The sequence below is a fragment of the Euprymna scolopes genome, chromosome 35 (genome assembly GCF_053919585.1).
Source record: "Euprymna scolopes isolate OS-2025 chromosome 35, ASM5391958v1, whole genome shotgun sequence".
Taxonomy (NCBI): domain Eukaryota; kingdom Metazoa; phylum Mollusca; class Cephalopoda; order Sepiida; family Sepiolidae; genus Euprymna; species Euprymna scolopes.
In genome coordinates this window covers 39,787,664-39,795,514 of record NC_136516.1, presented here as the reverse complement: position 1 = coordinate 39,795,514, position 7,851 = coordinate 39,787,664, and the positions used below count along the sequence as shown (strand labels likewise).

Sequence of the window (7,851 nt, the reverse complement as noted above, 5' to 3'; positions counted from 1 at the left end):
TTTTTCTGTCGTCGTAACAATATTTTCATTTTTAGTTCAGACTATTTTTAGTTTCGTTGTTTTGTTTTAGTACATATTAACCATTTTCAGTTTATTTAATGTGAATTCGATAATTTTGGTAAAAGTTTTCATGTTTCAAGTTCTGTATATCTTCAAATATTTATTCATGGTGTTTGGTTTGGTTGTTTTGTAGAGGAAAATTGTTGTTTTTAGTTTTGCAGAATACGATTGAGTTTTGCAAAGTGAAACAAAATAATAATAAAAAACAAATAATAAATAAAAAACAAATAATAAATAAAAAAACAAAATAATAAATAAAAAACAAAATAATAATAAAAACAAATAATAATAAAAACATAATAAATAAAAAACAAATAATAAATAAAAAACAAATAATAAATAAAAAACAAAATAATAAATAAAAAACAAAATAATAAAAACAAATAATAATAAAAACCAATAATAAATAAAAAACAAATAAAAAATAAAAAAACAAAATAATAAATAAAAAACAAATAATAATAAAAAACAAATAATAAATAAAAAACAAAATAATAAAAACAAATAATAATAAAAACAAATAATAAATAAAAAACAAATAATAATAAAAACCAATAATAAATAAAAAACAAATAAAAAATAAAAAAACAAAATAATAAATAAAAAACAAATAATAATAAAAAACAAATAATAAATAAAAAACAAAATAATAAAAACAAATAATAATAAAAACAAATAATAAATAAAAAACAAATAATAAATAAAAAAACAAAATAATAAATAAAAAACAAAATAATAATAAAAACAAATAATAAATAAAAAAAACAAAAATAATAATAAAAACAAATAATAATAAAAACAAATAATAATAATAACAAATAATAAATAAAAAACAAATAATAAATAAAAAAACAAAATAATAATAAAAAACAAATAATAAATAAAAACAAAATAATAAATAAAAACAACAAAATAATAATAAAAACAAATAATAAATAAAAAACAAGTAATAAATAAAAAACAAAATAATAAAAACAAATAATAATAAAAACAAATAATAAATAAAAAACAAATAATAAATAAAAAAACAAAATAATAAATAAAAAACAAAATAATAATAAAAAACAAATAATAAATAAAAAAACAAAATAATAAATAAAAAACAAAATAATAAATAAAAAAACAAAATAATAATAAAAACAAATAATAATAAAAACAAATAATAATAAAAAACAAATAATAATAAAAACAAATAATAAATAAAAAACAAATAATAAAAAAAATAATAATAAAAACAAATAATAATAAAAAACAAATAATAATAAAAACAAATAATAAATAAAAAACAAAATAATAATAAAAACAAATAATAAATAAAAAACAAAATAATAATAAAAAACAAATAATAAATAAAAAACAAAATAATAAATAAAAAAAACAAAATAATAATAATAATAAAAACAAATAATAAATAAAAACAAAATAATAATAATAAAAAATAATAAAAACAAAATAATAAAAACAAATAATGGATAAAAAACAATAAATAAAAAAACGAATAATAATTAAAAACAAAATAATAAAAAAACAAATAATAATAAAAAACGAATAATAAATAAAAACAAAATAATAATAAAAACAAATAATAATAAAAAACAAATAATATATAAAAAAACAAAATAATAATAAAAACAAATAAAAAAAATTAATAATAAATAAAAAACAAATAATAAAAAAACGAATAATAATTAAAAAACAAATAATAAAAAAAAACAAAATAATAATAAAAACAAATAATAATAAAAACAAATAATAAATAAAAAACAAATAATAAATAAAAAACAAATAATAAATAAAAACAAAATAATAATAAAAAACAAATAATAATAAAAAAACAATAACATATTCGTATGCACAAATCCAAAGATAGCCATATTTTTGTGTCATATATTAATTGTATCAAAAATATCTTAATGAAGTTGTGGCTTACATTTTGCAGCATAAAAATTAATTAATTATGACATCTTCATCAATGAGACGTGGAAACACTACCATACAGCCTTGATAGAGTTCAAAACCGACTTCGAAACCTAGTAGGTGGTGACCTTTTCTCTTCTCTACAACCACCGAAGAAACGTTGCGAGCCTGTCTCTGCTCTATCGCTATTTTCATGGCAAGTACTCGACTGAACTCCAATCCATAGTCTCTTTTTTTCCAAACTCTCGCAAAAACACTCGACTAGCTACAACAAGTATATATGATTTCATCCACTCTCTAACTATGCCTAAATCTAAATGCAGATTCCATGAATAAAGTTTCCTTCCCCAGAACTGCCTGTCTTTGGAAAACTGTTCCGCTGGCCTGCTTCCTAGTTGAATACAACATAGTAGCCTTCAAATCAAATGTTAGCAAATTCTTATTGAGCCGTCCTCATAAATAATCAAATTCTACTTAATCTGCACTATTAACGATTACTACACTACCATCTTACATTCATTAGCCTTTGTCCTCGAGTGGCATTCGGGGTTTGATAAGTGCTGAATCCCAAGTAAAAAACAACTATGAGTATTGGTGTAAGTAGATGCACCAATTAGAAAGCAATTAGATTATTTTAAAATTTCTTTATTAAACTTTCCTCAGCGGATTTATTATTTGTATCATTTTGGATTCGTGGCACAGTGGATAAAGTACTTGGCAAAATTCAGTTGCAAGTCACACGCTTCTGGAGGTTGAAGGTTCAATCCTCAGTGCAGGTGACATTCAAAATGCAATCGCGAATTACTTAGGACTTCTATCCAGTCATGACTGATGGAACAAGAACAAGAATTAAATAAAGGTTTCCGTTCGAAATTCCGTGCAGGTTCCTAAGATCAACAGAAAGATTCCCGAGACAGAGACGTTCCCAAGTTCAACAGCAAGATTTTTGAGTTAGACAAAATATATTTTAAGAAGGTCGGAGGTTACATCCACTGAAACTTTGTGAAAATAACACTTAAGATAACACGAAGAATCCAAATAATACGAATTGTCAAGAATTCTTCTCTCTATTGAAATTGATTAACTATGGCATCTTCATTAGTGTGACGTGTAAATACAATCAACAGTGAATGAGTATTAACGCCAGTAGACTCATCGATTGAAGAGCAATTTTGTTCAATACAACGTGTCCCAAAATTAACCATCTGCTTTGATGTTAATTTATATCTCAAAATAGATATAGAGTGTATGGCGTATTGTTGTCAGATTTAGGTTGGTGCATCTGCTACTAGTCTCTCACTCCTGGACAGGGTTCAAAAGAGAGTCGCAAAATAGATGATTTGTCGACATCCTGTATCATTAGACAATTCTTTGGATTGGATTATTTGACAGAGGAACCTTACAAATTTGTTTGGCATTATCGGCAACGATAGTTCTCACCATTTTTCTACATGCCGAAAGGATCACTAATTCTACAAGAATATGAAGCTTTTTTTAATATGATGTTTTTCTTAACATTTTCTGGTAGTAAATGGCATTCACTTATTACAAAATACTTTATTTGAGGGCCAGATTTTAAATTGTTACTGCCTACACACGGTGTTCTTTTGCGATAGATTTCATTGATCTTCGAGAATTACCACCAATGGTGTGTTGTACCCAAATCAATAACTTCCGGTCAATCATATAAAACGAATTAAACTTCAAATGACAGTTATCGTTTTATGAAAATGTTAAATTTGTGTTGCATTCATTTCTAACAACCATCGTAAATGTTTCTGAATTTTTGCGTTGAAGATATTTTGGATTATTTTGGATTATTTTGGATTATTTGGACTTCTGTTCTCATCTTGAGTCTTATTCACACAACGTTTCGGCAAAGAAAAAAATTCCGACCTTGCGGATCCATAGTGTGATGGATAAGTACTAAGAAAAAACCCAGTCCGGAGTGACACTCTTCTGGAGGTTGAAGGTTCAATTCTCAATGCGGATATGATGACTATAATTGCGAATTACTTGGGACTTCTACCGGGTCTAACGGAACGAGAGCATGATACTCTTGTGGATTAATACATGAATCCATTTTAAATCGCATGCATTACGCAAGGGGTCTCCAAAGTTTTTGGACGTGGGTGGGGGAGGGTATATTGCTGACTTTTTAGAGCTAAGCTAGCTAAAATGAAAAAAAAAAAATGACATAGACATATATATATATATATATATATATATATATATATATATGAAATAAAAAATTACAATTAAATTTACCAAAATGATCGAAGATGGTAAAATTAAAGTATATTATAAATATTAAAGAATTGATATTTATAAAGTTATCTCAGCCAGATGTAAAAGCTCGATAAAACCAAATAGGAGATAGAGCTTAATTTAATATATATTTGGATTTTACCGTCACTGGATTATTTATCTTCCACCAGAGTATCCATTCATGTGTAATCACCTTTTTCTTCACCATATTCCCTCTGCTTCAGTTTTTGTAAGATCTTTGACTTACTTATTGTTTCATCAAATACCTTTGCATGCAAAATCCGATCCCGCGTTTTGCTAATTCCTACCCTCTGATGAGAAAGAAAGTATTTCTTCGAAACTCCGCGGATTAAGGAATATCCACTTATCTAGTGTTTCCTTTTCAGATTAAATATGTTTTTAACTCATTTCAAAGTGTTTTTTAACATGTTTTATTAACTGTTTGCTCGTATATATATATATATATATATATATATATATATATATATATATAAAGGTTGGTGCAAAAGTAATGCCAATAGAAATGATGGTTACAACATCATCTTCACGGCACAACCAAAGACTAGTGCAAAAAGTGTGAAAGTCCGGGACATCAAAGAGTTGAGAAAATCTTTGGGAAATGTCGTCTGTTCCAACATTCTTTTCATCCGTGCACTACTGGGTTGTGATTCTACATCCAGTTTTAACGGAATTGGGAAGGCAGCGTCCCTTCGAAAGGTGATGAACAATAGAAACTTGCTCAAACTGGCAGAAGTGTTTGGCAAGGACAGCAGTGCAAAAGAGGTTATTGAAGCTATGGGAGAAGGTTTTACTGTGCCTGTAAAATGGTAACGATGTGAAACACATCAATCATCTCTGATTGAGGCGCTTAAGGAAAAAAAGTTGCAAAAAGCTTAAAGTATGTTAAGGCCAAATCATTGCCGCCAACAAGAGCAGCTACGAAATTCAACAGTCTTCGAGTTTACTTCCAAATTCAGAAATGGCAACGTAGAAACCAACTAAAATCTGACGAGTCGGGATGGAAACTTTCAGATGGTAAATTACAACCAATCAAGACTGACTTGCCACCTGTTCCTGTAAATTTGTTGGCTATAATTAGGTGTAACTCTACTTAAGGGTGACCTGCAGCAAGTTGCAGTTGCAGGAAACATGACATTCACTGTTCAAACTTGTGTGGGAATTGCAAAGGCTTCCACTGCACCAACTGACCACAGCCAGATATTGATGATAATGAAGTTACTTTTGGTAGCTTTGTTCTTTGGTTCATTCATGAACTTGTTTTGTGGTGGTTATGCAAGAGCTTGGCCGCAACATTCGACCAACTGACCATTTCTTTATTGTAAATTCTACTTATTTCGTTCCTATTTTTTAAATGTCAGCAATTAGTTTGAAAAATTGTTGCCTTGAAAATTGTTGCCTGGAAAATTGTTGCCTTGAAAATTGCTGCATTGAAAAAGGCTACTTAGTCTGTTTTTGTTTTTGTGCGAATTTTTTTCAAGTGAATCTTGTCAAACTCAGGAACCTTTCTGTCCAACTTGCCAATCTGCATGGAATTTTGAACGGAACTTCTTTAAGAAATTTTTTAAAAAAATCATGAAAATAATGGCAGAGGCTAATTATTTTCTTATGTTAATTTATTATCAAGCATATATCAGGCTACCTATATATAAAGCTACCTACACACGCACGCACACACACACAAACACACGCACACACACGCACGCGCGCGCACACACACACATATAAATATATATATATATATAGAGAGAGAGAGAGCTACCTTCAAATATTAAGCTACCTATTATTACAATTTAAAACACGAAGAAAATGAAAAGCTGAAGAAAATGATAAGCAAAAAACCTCTTCCCCAAGTAAAAAACTTTCCGTTAAACGAAACTCCACACATGGTCGTTTTCATAAACGCGTACTTTTGAATATGTACGTTCTTAGCCATGAGCAATCAATCAATTAAAACCAATTAAATAAAACTTAAGGTTGTGTTTGCTCTGATATACAAGGTGCTTTCAATAAGTTTGTCTAATTTGGCTGTTACTAAGTTAAATTCGGACAAGCATTCACGAGAAACACTAGCCTGGCTGAAACCATTATCAATAATTTCCCCCACTCTTTATCTGTGCCTAAACCTAAACGTAGATTCTATGAACAAAGTTTCTTAGAACTGCACACCCGTGGAACTCTCTCGCATTTACTTGCTTTCCAGCTGACTACAATATGGCCGTCTTCAAGTCCAACGTAAACAAGTTTTTGATGAGCCGTTCCCCTTAAATAATCCAATTTACTAAATTTACACTTTTAACTATTACTATATTGTCCTTTTTGACCTCTGTACACTCTTTAACCTTTATCCCTGAGAAGTGGTGATTCCTTTGTAAAAAAAAAAATAAATAAATAAATAAAAAATATTTCAAGTTGCGAACTTTTCGAAGTGAGCGCGCTGGCAACTCCAGCTAGTGTATATTCGAAAGGATTTACATTTTTAACTTCAATCAGTTCTTTGAAGCCATTGTATCTGTTGGCTATTTATGTTTTCTGCAGTAATTAGGGAAGCCATTTTTATTTACAAATTTTTCATATTAACATTTTTATCTTCGCAATTTTGTTTATGTATTTTTTTCTTTTCTAATTTGTATTTAGTTTGTGTTTTTTTTTTCTCTCCCCGATATTTTTCCTCGTTTTCTTCAGCTATAATTAAAAATTAGCGACAAAAAAAAAAAAAAAAAAAAAAATGAAAAAAAAAAAAGACACGAATTTCAAAGCAAATAATGAAGTGATCTATTTCCTAACTTCTCGCTTTCGATTTTTTTCCACTGATATTTTCGATGAGGGGGGGGGGTTATCCCATCTCTTTGCGAGAAGATAGAAATTCGATGTGAGCGTGTATTGGAAGCCACCATTCAGTCTCGAAAGACAATGGATACCCCCACACTTTAAGGGCAACTGTGCATATAAGTATAAGGCAGGTGTTGCACAATCTCAACCACATCTCAACTGAATCGGCACTGCTTGGGCCCAGTAGCAAGGAGAGCTCCAGGATGACTGAAAACAATGCCGAGATAAGCGGAGAGAACATACAGTATCTGGTATTCCCAAATGGTCACCCATTTTAGTACTGACCAGGCTCAACGTTGCTTAACTTTGGTGATCTAACGGGAATCTGTGTATCAACGTGATTATGCCGTATATATGAAGATGTATTGAATAGATATAATTCAACGTTGCTTATATATATCACTACTATTAAATAAAAGTCACTTTGTGTGCGTGCGTGTGTGTGTATGTTCTTTCCTCAAAAGGTTCCAGAACGGCTGAGTCTGTCTTCTGAAATTTTCACACAAAGCTAATTTAGATGTCTGGCAGTGTTCTTAGATATGTTTGTACAGAAATTCATCCGATAAGTATCGAAAATCGAAAAAATCTAATTTTAAAAATAGCTTTTCTCGCTTATAAATAAAAAGGAATAATTTTTATAGGTGAATATTTTACGTTACACCGGCCAAGGGAATAAAATTTCAGGAAATAATTTCTCTGAAAAAAAAAAAAGAAGATTTATTATAATCTGGAGATATAGTTTAGTGGCGGAGCATT

At 28.6% G+C, this 7,851-nt stretch overlaps 1 pseudogene; it reads right to left on the bottom strand.

The window, feature by feature from the left end:
* Positions 1–7,331: 7,331 nt before the first annotated feature.
* LOC145260134 (5S ribosomal RNA) lies at positions 7,332–7,449 on the bottom strand (annotated as a pseudogene).
* Positions 7,450–7,851: the final 402 nt, after the last annotated feature.